We start from the raw sequence: 13,527 nt of genomic DNA, 5'->3' as shown, positions 1-13,527 counted from the left end.
TGTTTTTCTGACTCAGAATGAAAACAAATATCAAAGCCTTGAAACTTTTTTCAAAACAGTATTCTTGTTTTCTGGCCAGCCCTAACTTCCACTTCACAGAAGTAAACCATAATATTGTACAGAACTTGACATTCCAAAGTGTTAAAAATACCAGTCATTTGATACAAGTGTCCTTCTTTAGAATATAAGTAATGCTAGTATCACGTCTGACTCTTTACAACTTCTTTTACCTTCATCTCCTTTTCATTATTTGCAGGAGGCTAACATCCTGCTATTGGAATTTGGTATTATGATGCCATCCTTAAAAATATGATTTCTATATTGTTCATCTCTCTCTCCTGTCAATGTAAACCCACTGTAAATAAACAGACTCTGCTAAATTGTAATGCAAGTTTGTATCATTATCTTGCTACAATTGCAGACTTCATTATGGATCAAGAATACACAGATTGGCATATGCTGTTTTTCAGTACTGTGGTAACACATTTCCCATACATTAGTGCTTGCATGCAATGGTAATATTGCTCTTACTTGTATGTAGTATGAAAGGCCTTTACTCCTCTCTGTCTGGCAAGACACATGTTTGCTGATATACTTACTATAGCCAATCAAGTCAGCTAGTACGTTTTATATTCGGAAAGTTATGCCTTTGCTTGCAGTGGTAGATTAAAGTCTTTCTCAGTGTTGCCGGAGACTGCATTGAATTGATCCCTTTAATGCAATTGCCTATGCCTTTTCAGAAGTTTGTTCCTTTTTATTGTTTTCTGAGAACATGGTAAAACTCCCCTGAGCGCACAGATTTCTTTATATCATAAAATGACATTACACTGCAGCTCAAGAATTGAAGTTTAACTGTGGGCAGATTCCATTTTCAGATAGCATTGTGGGGAGACTCTGTTTTCAAAAAAAGAAAAGGAGTACTTGTGGCACCTTAGAGACTAACAAATTTATTTGAGCATAAGCTTTCGTGAGCTACAGCTCACTTCATCGGATGCCACAAGTCCTCCTTTTCTTTTTGCGAATACAGACTAACATGGCTGCTACTCTGAAATCTGTTTTCAAAAGCATTAATTCAAACCACACTGATGCTCAACTGTTTTAAAAATAGGGGAATTTGCACATGTTTTTTATTAGAATACACATAAAACTAAAGTACAAAACAGTAGGTTTCAGTCATAAAAGAGAATAGTAGAGAGGTAAATTTTATGACTAGTTCTTTATATTAATGAATCCACTTTTCTTGCTGAACTAAATATGGATGAGTGCAAACACAGTAGTGGGGTTAGCCAGTGAAGCAGAGGAAGTGGTGTGGTTCAGAGTTCATTTCACAAGCCTTCTTCTAGGACAGAAATTGAGCACTGAATATTTGGTATCTTCTTTACTACCCAAACCACTAAAGAGACGTTTTCAGTCTAGTCAAATCACTGTTCTCCAGAAATCACTTCCTTAAGAAATACCCATATGTTGAGGGTCTCACCTGTACTTTGTGGGAAAGAAATTTATGGGCCAGAGCCATTCACTGTGTAATTCCACTGAAGTTGGATTCAGCTGGAATAAATGTCACTGTTATACCAGGGATGAATCTTCCTTTATGTTCTATGCACTGAAGCAAGATGTGGTGTAGTTGTAGATGGCTTTAGTTAACAGTAACATCTGCAGATGGTGGGATTCTCCAACAGTCATGGCACTGCAATCTCAGTGTTATGTGGGCACCTTAACCAGACACCCAGATCTTACTTTTGGAAGCTTAGATTTGCAATTAGGCATATAAACAAGGGTATTTACAGGCCAGAGTGCCAACGTGCCTGTCCAAATGTGGGATTGGGATCTCTTTCTCCCCCAAAAATTAGCTGTGGTTGTGTGCGTGTAGTACTTTGGAATGGTGCTGCCTTCATCTGGAAACTGCTGGGAGGAAGAACAGAATATAAACAATTGTGACAAGGTGGACAGAGCCATCCAGTGATTAGCAGAGAAGGGGTTAATTAATCCCCTCCCTCTGGCTAGAGGCAGAACCACAAATGCAGAGGGACTTGCAGGATGGCAGGGCTGGGCCTGCTGTGGGGAATCAATTAATCCCCTTCAGCAGCCTATTAAGAGGGGAGCTAAGAGTCAGTCTGGCAGTGAGAAAGACTCTCTAGGCAGAGGGTTAGAACTGGGAAGTGCTTAATAACCCACAGTTCAGACCTTTGCTTTGAGCTGAAAGAGGCTGCACGTAACTTACCTCTGGAGTTTGGTGGAAAGTTGCCCTGTGTATCTTTGGCCCTTAATGAGATAGGATGCCATTTAGACGTGCACACTATTTTACAGGAAAATACACCAGAAAGGTGGCAGCGTAGGTGTGCAGAAACCCTGTGTGTCCCCCCGGGTCTGTCAGTGTGCTCTCACCCTGCAGCACAGGGCCTCTGCTAGCAGGCACCCAGGTCAGCTCCTAAGGAACGAGCTGTGGGAGTGGAGGGTGAGTGCACCTAGCAGGTTAAAGCTGTCACACAAGAAAGCAGCCGGGGCCTGATTCTTCACTGCCTTGCAATTTCTGTAGTTATTGCTCAGGTGTGAAATGCTACTCTGTTGAGTTAGTCAATGAGCTTGCAGAGCAGAGGAGCAGCAGGATTCTTGGCTCTGTATAAAAGAAAGAAATTATAAGGGGGGGGGACAGCCTTCCAAAATAAGCATGAGTGCTCTGGGGAATGAGAGTGCTGGATGGTAGGGCACTGACTGAGGGAATTATCCAGAGGAGCAAGTGCAAGGCAGCTGGGTAAAGGTGGAAGTTTTTTGGAAGTTACCATTTCTCTTGCAGTGAGAGGCAGCTGGAGACACACCTAGGTCTGGATACTGGAAAGGGCAGGGGAACCCAACGGTGTTCTGATGAGTATGCAGCTGCTGTCTGGGTCCACTTCTAAGATATTTAAAAGAAAAAGGAAGAACCAGCACTGGAATGAAAGCAGGCAGAAATCCAGGTTTTTCTCTGGTGTTCCCAAAGCCATTCCAGATGGGAGAAAGGTAAGAAATAGGAGCAAAAGAGAGAAAATGGGAAATTTTATGTGAATGTGTATTTATCCCTGCACTTGGTTCGGTGACTCTACAAATGAACTCCCCAAGAGCTGGGAATCCTGTTGCAGTGATACTGCAGACCCCAGACACGAGCTTTCAGGAGATGCTATGGATGTCTGTTCCAAGAAGGCCAGGCAAAGAGGAGGAAGGGAAAAGCACAAGAGGGAGGATGAGAGGATTAAAGCAAATGATAGGAGATGCTGCTTCCTTTAGCTCTAGCCAAGCTCTAGTGGCCAAACTCCACTCTGTGTTTGCTCTGCATTGCATCAACTCATGTCTTTGAATTGTATCAACCCTGTTATCTCCCTGGCAGTGATCTATCTCCTTATGCTGCTGTGTCCATTTAATGGTGCTACCTAAATGATTATTAATAACCAGAGTTTGCCACTCCTCTCTTAGTCCTGTCTACACAAGCTTTACAACCAATGTTATCAATCATGCTTGAATTGTTTAAACTTGACCCTGCCAAGGACTCTACCATGCTATGGTAGATTACGATATAGTAGACCCTTGTTAAATAGAAACCATGTTCTACTGCATATTAATCAACCAGATTATGTCTAATGATGGCCTCAACCAAATTCAAGCCCTGACTAGAGAGAGTGGCTAATGTGAGTAAGACCTATGAGGGGCCAAAAGAAGAGGTAGCAAACTCCTGCTCTCCAAACCATGCCACCACTAATGGCCATTGGGTGTGACAGACTCCGAGCCCTCTTTATAGTCAGGGAAACTAGGACTGAATAATGACAGTAGGAACAGTGCTATTGTTTTCTGTCTTGAGGTTCCAGTGGTTCTGGTTACAATGTGTCTCTTGTGGCTTTTTCTCATTTCCACTTCAGATATTAATGTAGGGCTGAACCCTATTCCCATTGAAGTTGATGGCAAAACTCCATTGACTTCAGTGGACTAGCCTCCATCAGTGAAATCTCTGTTTTGAGCAATTCTTCTGTAGTACATGTGGGTTTGTTTTATTCTGTCCATCAGACTCGTTGCACTGATGTTTTCACTCTCTCTGGAGCAAAATGTTGCGTTCTTTTATGTACTATAGCAAATGTCTCCAAAGAAGAATTGCTCAACCAAAAGATTTAGCAACTTAGTCAAGTTAAACCAGTCCTCCCCCTCTACCTGGCATAAACATGTGTATGTTTGCAGTGTGGTAGCTGTGTTAATGCCAGAATATGAGAGAATCAAGATAGATGAGGTAATATCTTTTATTGGACCAACTTCTGTTGTTGGAAGGTGGAAGTTTTGAGTTTCACAGAGCTCGTCAGATCTGGGGAACGAAATCCGTGTCTGAACTAAACACAAATTGGGACAGATTATTAAGCATAAGGGCTTAACATGTTGTAGGAGACCACTTAAAATGGAGTTTAAGCATAACAATCTAATCCTCAGTTGCCATTCCATTGTAAGTGGTAACCTACAACATGTTAAGCATAGGGGACCCTATTCAAAGCCTTTCTAATTCTGAAATCTACCAAGGATTTTCTGTGTACAGAAATGTCAGCGAATGTATAAAGATTCTCCCAGAAATTGCTACTGCAGGGATTGCTACTCCATTGCAGCAGAATTACAGAGGAACAGTGGGCTCTTGTTAGGATATGGGCAAAGGAATGTTTTGGTAGGCAAAGGGTGAGCAGAACCAAACTTCTGTTTATATCACCTGGGAGAGGAAAAAGGTACAATGCAAAGGGGGATCCTGTAGGCAGAGCCTTGTAGTCACTGGATCTTCACATGGTCACACGTCCACCTTTGAGGATCCCCTGGCAGGATCAGGGCCTAAAACTTGTAACTCTCTAAAATATTTCATACAGGTATGTATGCTCCTGTTAGTTCTGAGTGAAGACCCCTATTCACATCAATGGGCCCCAGATTAGGCTTTAATACAAAAACCTTTATCTTCAACAGGCTTCTGCAGTATTTCATCTTCTGCCTATTTATTAACCTGGGCAAGGAGTTATGGTATTTTCAGAGTGACCCCTTCGTACCTGCTTGTGAGCTGGTGCTGCATTTCTACATGCTTTGGTGGAACAGGAGGAGGTTACAATTCCTACTTTGTATTTTTAACATAGAAGATCTTGCTCCAGACACTGATGTTCTCAACTATGTCTCTGACCAGAGGCTCCTTGCCTCATTTACTTAGATTGTAAGCTGTTTGGGGTCAGGGACTGCCTCTTCTGTTCTGTTTGTATAGTACCTAGCACAATGGGTCCTGGTCCATGACTAGGGCTCCCCAGTGCTACCACAATACAATTAATAACTTCGGGCCAAATCCTGACCCTGTGGAGATCAGTGGGTGTTTTCCTATTGATTACAATGTAATCAAGTTTTGGCCAGTAGTTCAATAGTGATTTGTCCATGTACCTGGGTCTCTGACTTCTGGATAGACAATACTGACCTGTGTAAAACTCCTGACGTGGAAGAAAGAAAAAGGATGGAGTAGGCAGCGCACAGTTTGGCTTGCTGATCTCTGCCTTGTAGAACAAAGCTTGTAGAATAAACCTGGGCTAGTATAAAAAAGCCAACCTTAAGAGGTCCCGTTGGCTAGCTAGCTTTAGTATGACTATTCATATCTGCTTTGCATGGTGCCTACTCTGAAATCTGAACCCCTAGGTTCAGTGCTGTTACTACACGGTTCTTTCTTTGAGTAATTAGTTAGTACACTATCAGTGGACAGTGTAAGAGAATTTTCCTTCTAGGCTACCATTTGAAGATTTAATTTAAATAAGGGGAAAATGGATTTTGAGATTTAATATTGGAAAATTGGAACTGGATGTGGAAAACCAGAAATAATCTCAACTTTTGCTGACTTTTTTATAAACAACTTTATATAAATCTGAATTGGACTTCTGTGACCTTGGACAGCTTAAACTACAAGTGTCTGCATTACAGCTTCCGTGATATCAGACCAAGGATCCAATTGCCACATGCCACGGCTAGCCTCCACCCCTAGGTCTAGGACCTTCTATAATTGCTTCTGTGGGACACTCTCCCCTTCAGGATGTGATTGTGAAGGAAACTGAGCCTCACAGGCTCCAGATTGTGGAATTTCCTGGGCACAGGGTCTGGCTCACGGAAAACAGAATGGCTAAGTGGTTAGAATTTTGATAAACTATCTCGTACTGTTCCCAGTTGAGGCAACTTACCATCTTTTTTTCTTTCTCTCTCTCCCCCTTGTGCAAACCTAACATCTCAACGTGCAGCTGTTCCAAATGGCATGTCGTCTTCCAGTAAGTACTAGTTTGCCCCAGTGGAAGAGAAGGAGTTTCCTCAATAGAATCCTACTGAATGAAGGGGTTTCTTAATTAAAATAATAATCTGAAAGTCATCATTGATCAACGGGTAAACAAGCTGATTGCAGCGAGGGCATGAATGGTTCTAATAAGCACGTGCGGCTATTAAATTAACCATGGCTCACAGACCGTCCATGGGGGCATGGCTATTTTTAAATAACTACTTTTCACAAGTGCTCGACTCTGCCCACCCCCGAAAGGACTTGTGTTTGTAATATGTTGTGCAATAGAGAAAAGCCTGATTCTCTTGCAAGCTGTGGGGGTGGGGAAAGGAAGCGCAGTTAAATAAATTTCCGCCGTTGAGATGAATTGAAAAACAGCCTATACTGTAGGCATTTTAGTCTATGGGGTGTGTCCTCGTGGTTACAACATGGAACTTCAGGGACATGGGCTCCAGTCCTGGCATTGTCAGTGGATTGCTGTATGGTCCTAGACAAGGCGTTTTACCTGTGTTTGCTCAGGGGAACCCAGTCTGTAAACTGGGGTAACAATAGCTGTCTCCCAGGGGTGCTGGGCAGGTTTGGAAGGAAGGCTCTATAGAAGTGCAAGTCATATCCTGTTCTTTATTATTTATGTATTATTCATCACAGTAAGTAGGTTGGAATGAGCAGGAAGCTCTTAGACTCAGTAGTTCTATGAACCTATTGAACTCTTATTACTTCCGTAAAATACTCTTACTAAAGAATGTTTATGTACTCACAATGCAGCAAACAGTGAGCTAGCCAATGATATTTACCAAAAAAAATTAAAAATAAATGTGCTGGACAGTAGTGGAAACAGATACATCCAAAGTATATTTGCTATGTACAGTAGGCCAGAACATAAATTTAGGTCGCTGTCCTACAAAGATTTAAGCAAGTACTTAACTTTATACATTGTGAGTAGACTCCCACCTAAGGCTTATTTTGTAAGCTCCTTTGGGTAGAGATTGTCATTTCAGTTTGTGCGCATACTACACCTAGTCTTCTGGGGTCCCCGATCCCTGACTAGGGTCTTAAGGTGCAATTGCTGTACCATATAGTTAACAATACAGATGCGTTTTAAAAAGATTATTAACAATAGAGGAGGAAATGAGAAGTAAGGAATCGTGTAGATTTGGAAATGCTGTTAGGGAGGATGCAATCATAGGGGTCAAGCCAACCATGCTGTTCAGTGCTAGGCAATTATGCACTGGCCCCTATCTGCCAAGTGTCGTGAGACTTTCCACATGATGGCTGACAGGGAGAAAGGTGGAAAACCCAGGAGCTCAGTTCTGTCCTCATTTTCACTGGGTTGACTCCACTTGGTTACTGATGTGTGCCTCCATGCCGAAAATCAGCAATGTTCTGCCAGGCTGCCTGGTAATCTTGGGCACAAGCCAAAGCCACCTGCCTCTCATGCTGCATAGCTGTTAGGTGCAGGGTTTGGAGGCATTTGGTCTTGGGAATCACATTTTACATGTGGCGGGATGCTGCTTTGTAATCCCGTAAAAACAATTCATCCCTGTGCTGGTGAAGAGACTGGCGCAGGAACTAGAGGGAGGGAGGCTTGTGTCCCTCCCACAACTCCTGAGTCTGGGCTGATTCATCTCCCTAGGACTCCCCTACCTTTGGGCCTTGCAGGCCTTACTGCCCTGACCACCCCCACTCCCAGAACTCTTCTGCCTCAGTATGCCCAGACTGGGCCCTGGGCTCTGTATAAGTGCAGATATTACCTTTAGCTGCAAAGAAAGCGACTGCAGGTTTCAGTTTGCAGGAGCGGAGGCGCAGAGCCGGTGGAGATTGCTTTCACACTGCTTGGGGAGCCCTTTGGTATCGGGGTAGGTGGCATTTATGTAGCTGCAGGGTGATTGTGAATTGGGACCATTGGCTCTGCGTCTCCATTTCATTTACACCAGTGGGAATCCACTGTCTTAAATGGAGTCACACCAGCATAACGTTGTCTACTCCGTTACACCAGTCAGTCCCAATGACTTTCATATTCTTAGGAAAAGGTTTGTGTGTGTTCCAATCATTGTAACAAGCTTTGCTCCCTTCCCTCTGACTTCTCAATTGAGTTCTGGGTGTTTTGCTTTATCAGAGCCTGTCTCCCAATTCAAACTAAGATGACAAATAAAACTTTAGGGTGAAATTCTGCTTTCAGACAGTCATACTCTGCTTCCTCCGAACTCAATGGAAGTGACATAGAATCATAGAATATCAGGGTTGGAAGGGACACAGGAGGTCAGCTAGTCCAACTCCCTGCTCAAAGCAGGACCAATCCCCAACTAAATCATCCCAGTCAGGGCTTTGTCAAGCCTGACCTTAAAAACTTCTAAGGAAGGAGATTCCACCACCTCCCTAGGTAACGCATTCCAGTGTTTCACCACCCTCCTAGTGAAAAAGTTTTTCCTAATATCCAACCTAAACCTCCCCCACTGCAACTTGAGACCATTACTCCTTGTTCTGTCATCTTCACGTGCACATGTGAAGTAAGAGTTCACATGTAAGCAGGGGCGTCCTTACCCATACGCAAAGCACGCAGCTGCATGGGGCACCAAATTTCCTGGTGCCCTGCGCAGTTGCATACTGCTCCAGCCCCTGCTCCGGCTCTTCTCTTCCCACCCCTGCTCCATCCCAGCCCCGCCCCCACTCCCCTGAGCTCTGCAGCAGGGCCAGGCCTGTGCTCACTGGTGGCGGGAAGTGCAGTGACCTAGCCCCAGCCATGCTGCTGGTGAGTGCTGGGGGGTGGTTCCCGCCTAACCCCCAAGCCAGCCCCCACCCCAAGGAGGCCTAGGACCAGCTCCCCCTCAGAGGCTTCCCCCCCGCCGGGGGAGCTGCCTAGGGCCCCAGAATTGCTAGGGACGGTCCTGCATGTTAGTTCATACGTTGATTCATACTGGTGGCATCCAAACCTGATCTCCCTTTTTTTTTAATTAGATGCAACTTCTCTCCTGCTATCTGTCGTCTCAGGATCTCGTGCTATTGTTATTAATCATGCCGACCCAGAATAGACAAACAGAAAAATGGATAATGATGGTGACAAAGAAACATATGATTAACAGGCTTTGGGCAGGAGTAGCCATCAGATAGAGGGCCAGACCCTCTCCTCCTTAGCTCTCAATGGGCCATGCTGTGTCCCTGCAGCGGGGGGTGGACTCCTGCTGCACTAAGGAAGCGTTTTGGATGCTGTGCTACTGGCTCCCCCTCCCCCACCCTCTCTCCGGCCCCAGGCTGCAGGTGGGGAGCCCCTGGAGGCACACAGGGTGCATTGACCTCCCAGGCAGGTTCCCCTGCATCCTCCCAACCCTTTCCAGGTGCTTTCTGTGCTCCTGGGGGAGGTGGCTGGGGGTGGGCACCTGGAGGCAGGGTTTGCCTTAAAAAGGACAGCTTCTTTAGGCAATAACTAATGGAAAGTGAAACCTGCATTCACTTTCTTTGAAACTAAAGGTAATTTTTGCACTTGTAGAGAGCCAGCCCCTTTCACCAAAGGGCCTTGGAGCCCTTTATAAGGGCAGGTGGTATTATTTCCAGTTTACAGAAGGGGAAACTGAGACACGGGAAAACAAAGTGATTTGCCCAAGGTCATAGTGCAGGTGAGTGGCAGAGCTGGGAGTAGAACCCAGGTCTCCTGAGTTCCACTCCTCATCCCCTGGCCATTACTGTTCAGCTGAACTCAATGATGTGTGAAGCAGGCCAAGTGTATATGTAGAGAAGCTCAGCGCTGTGCGAGTACTGTCATGAGTCACAGGCATCTGGCATACCTAGACAATGCTAATTAATCACGACCATCTGGAGTAGTGGCTTGCCTGCAGTAGCATGCTGTCTTCAGCATCATTTGGAAATCCCTGTTTGCTGCCAGGACGTCGTTCACTCTGAAAAGTCAACATCCTGATGTGAAAATCCCTGTGCTGCTTAGAGTTTCTCAGTCACGCAGCACTCTGATAGGCATGCATCTCCATTCAGGCAGACCTGGACTTTGCATTCATACACTGCATGCAAAATGTGCATCCAGAGACTGGTCAGATGCCTGCTTTTATGTCCATTTTCAGCACTTGTTTCAGTTACAGATTCCACCTCTGGCAACATCCTTCAGCAGCTCTCAGAGTTACTGATGCTCTAAGAGCAGGGATATCTTCCAACTGATACATGCCACGTGACTTTCTAGTTTAATCAAAGCCTAAGGATCTCCCTACAGTCAGCGAGAAAGGTTGGAGGATAGATCACTTATGCCAAACAAGAATCCAGGGTGGGTGCTATAGAGTTTGGAGTTCAAAATGACCCTCACTGGAGTTTTGTTCTGGTTCTGAGTTTTCATTCAGCTTGTGGGATGGTGGGGACTCCTTAGCTACACACGTACATCACTCTCATCACTAGCATCTCTGCACTTCATATGGTTTCTGCCCTGGGGAGGCAGGGAAGGATTACCCCCATTTTACAGCTGGGGAACTCAGGGTCAGAAGATGTGATGACTTGCTTAGGTTCACACAGGAAGTTTGGGGTGGAGCCAGGTCTTGAGTCTCTGAGTCCAGTGCTTTAACTGCTAGCCCATCCTTTCCTCCAACTTTATGCCTGATGTGCTTATCTTTGATGCCATCTTGCTGAATGACAGGCTGCCACTTGGTCTCATTCCCTCCTGGGATCACCATTCTTGTGCTCTGTTGTGCTGTAGATTCTGTGTGTGCCACTTTGTCACAGATTTTTAAAGGTATTTAGTGCTGGGGGGGTGTCACTGGGTGAGTTAGTGAGGCAGGTGCAGGTGGATGCCAGTGCAGGGCTAGCTGGTGACAGCAGGCTGGAAGCCTGGCCAGTCTGTAACACCACAAGGCACAGAGAGAGTTCCCAGCCGAGTGGTGATGTTCCGCTGGCTGGCTGCTCTTCCTGCGGGATTAAATAGCTGTCCATGGGCATCATCTGACCCGGTCCTTGCTCATGGATTGGTTGCTGCAGCATGCCTGAAGGATGAGTCATTTCAGGCTCCAGCTGAAGGACGAAGCATTGGAGGCTCTGACTGAGGGCTGACCTCACATGTAGGCATTGCTGCACTCAGTGCTGCAATTTCTAACTGATTTAGGAGCCTAAATCTCCTTTTCAAAAGTGATTTTGGGCACATTCCTTGTCCATGCGATTTAGGCTCCTGAATTAGTTCGGCATTGCAATGCTGAGTATACTTACTCACATGAGTCATCACCATCAACTCTAGTGGGATTACTGGTGTGAGTAAATACTACCTCCCCACAGTGATTAAAGGTCCTGTATCTGTGAAGCCTGAGTAACCCCCTCTCTGCACCCCCGTCAGTGTGTAGTACACCCTGCCCTGTGCCCGATTCACAGAAGATGTGAGTGCTACAGCCCCCAACTACAAAGCCAGGTTTTTAGGCCCAGCTATCGACTCATGCTGTCAGCTCTGCTCTGAGGGGTCCCCATTCAAACCTTGGTGCATTGGCTAACCTGGGGCTGTTACACAGCTCAGTGTGTACCTTCCGGTATGCTGCAGATGGGAATGGCAGGGGTCCCTGTGTGTGACACTGCAGTGGGGACCAGAGGCAGGGGTGGAAGCTAGCAAACCTGGCACTAGGCAGCAGATACACTGGCTTACTCAGAATTTATTACAGTTTGCCTCTCCCTTGATGTGGAGAGGAATATGCACAAAACCTTTGTTGACTGAGCTGAGATTTTTTCCCCAACACTTCAAGAAAACTACGCTGTTTTAGATAAAAAATATAAAACAGATTTACGGACCAGAGACAGATTTTAACTGATTATAAGTAATAGCAAACAGATCAAAGATGGTTACCTAAGAAATAAACAAAACCGCCGCCTGTCTTATACAGACTAGATAGAATTTGAATCAAGCAGTGTCTCACGCTGTGAGATAGTACAAACAGCCTATCAAGCGTCTATACGCAGGCTAGAAATCCCGTTAGCCTAGGTCCAGCACTTTCCACAATTCAGTCTTTGTTCCTCAGGTGTTTCCAGGTGTTCTTTTGTGTGGGGAGTGGGCCCTGTGGTGATGCCCCTGCCCCCTTATATAGTTTCTTCTATAGGGTGGGAGCCCCTTTGTTCCAAGCAAAGTTCCCAGCTCCGTTTGTGGAAAAATACAGGTACCAAAATGGAGTTCAGTGTCATGTGATCTAGTCACAAGCCGTTGCATGCTTCCGGTGAGTTCTGGCAGCCATTGTTCATAGACTGACTGAAGCATCCACAGGTGAGGATAAGCTCTTCATTGGTCCATTGTGTTCGCTGATGGGCACTGTCACTGTCTAGCTTCTTTATTATTGTACCTGAAAGGCTAGTGGTGGGTGTTTCCAACTTCACAGCATCTTTCAGTAACACACTTCTAGCAAAACTTCATAACTTCACATACAATGACAGCACATACAATTCAACAGGATATTAATGTTCAACAGATCAAGACTTTTAGAATGATACCTCACAAGGCATGCTTTGTACAAAACATATCATAATCCTATGACAGTGGGGAATGTGGGGGTGCCAGGGTGTTGCTTTGGGGCACAGAGTGTCTCAGCATGTATGCAGAACAAAGACAAATACTGTGAACTGCTTCTTTGAAGTAGCATTTTAAATGCCTTATTTTATCTTTATTCTCCCCCTTTCCTGCCCCCTCCCCCCAAAGCCCAATGGCAGAAAAGGCGTGGAGGCATTTATCTACACTGCAGGAAAATGGACTGCAAATTTTGGTGGTTTGCGTCAAAGTTGAGTTTTTTTATTGTAGGAGCACAGAAAGTCATCTAAATCCCCCTCAATATTTGCTGTTTGAAAAATAGCTGACTAATTTCAAACAGGTGTATTTAGACTGTAAAGTCTAAGGGTATGTCCTCAGGGTCTGGTACTTGGATTGTAAGTTCTTTGAGGCAGGAACCATCTCTTGGTTCTATATTTATGCCATGCCTAGCACACCATAGGCACTATTATAATACAAATTAATAACAATAAACTATTATAAAATGGGCTTCTGGTGTGAGATCTAAGATGACAAATTTGAAATGGGAGTAAGTGGGACAGCTAAGTTACAAGAGAGAAAGGATGGGCCAATGGTTTGGGCCCTAGCCTGGGCCATGGGAGACCTGTGTTCAATTTCTTGCTCTGCTATAGACTGTTCGTGTGACCCATTTAGCTCCTCCATGCCTTAGTTCTCTGTCTGTGAAATGGGGACGATAGCTCTGGTGTTAAGAGGATAAATACATTACAAAGATTCAGGTGCTCAG

General features: G+C 45.0%; 1 long non-coding RNA gene across 1 annotated transcript in view; it reads left to right on the top strand.

The window, feature by feature from the left end:
* Nucleotides 1-2,239: 2,239 nt before the first annotated feature.
* The window catches only part of LOC122461795, a 143,852-nt gene continuing 132,564 nt past the window's right edge, over nt 2,240-13,527 (top strand). The window contains exons 1-2 of the long non-coding RNA XR_006283982.1: nt 2,240-2,455; nt 2,795-2,997. This is a non-coding gene — a long non-coding RNA (uncharacterized LOC122461795). The remainder of the gene's footprint in view (nt 2,456-2,794; nt 2,998-13,527) is intronic.

The sequence above is a fragment of the Chelonia mydas genome, chromosome 9 (assembly GCF_015237465.2).
Source record: "Chelonia mydas isolate rCheMyd1 chromosome 9, rCheMyd1.pri.v2, whole genome shotgun sequence".
In the NCBI taxonomy this organism is placed as follows: Eukaryota; Metazoa; Chordata; order Testudines; family Cheloniidae; genus Chelonia; species Chelonia mydas.
Note: the sequence above shows the minus strand (reverse complement) of the source record. Positions and strands in the feature narration are given on the sequence as shown.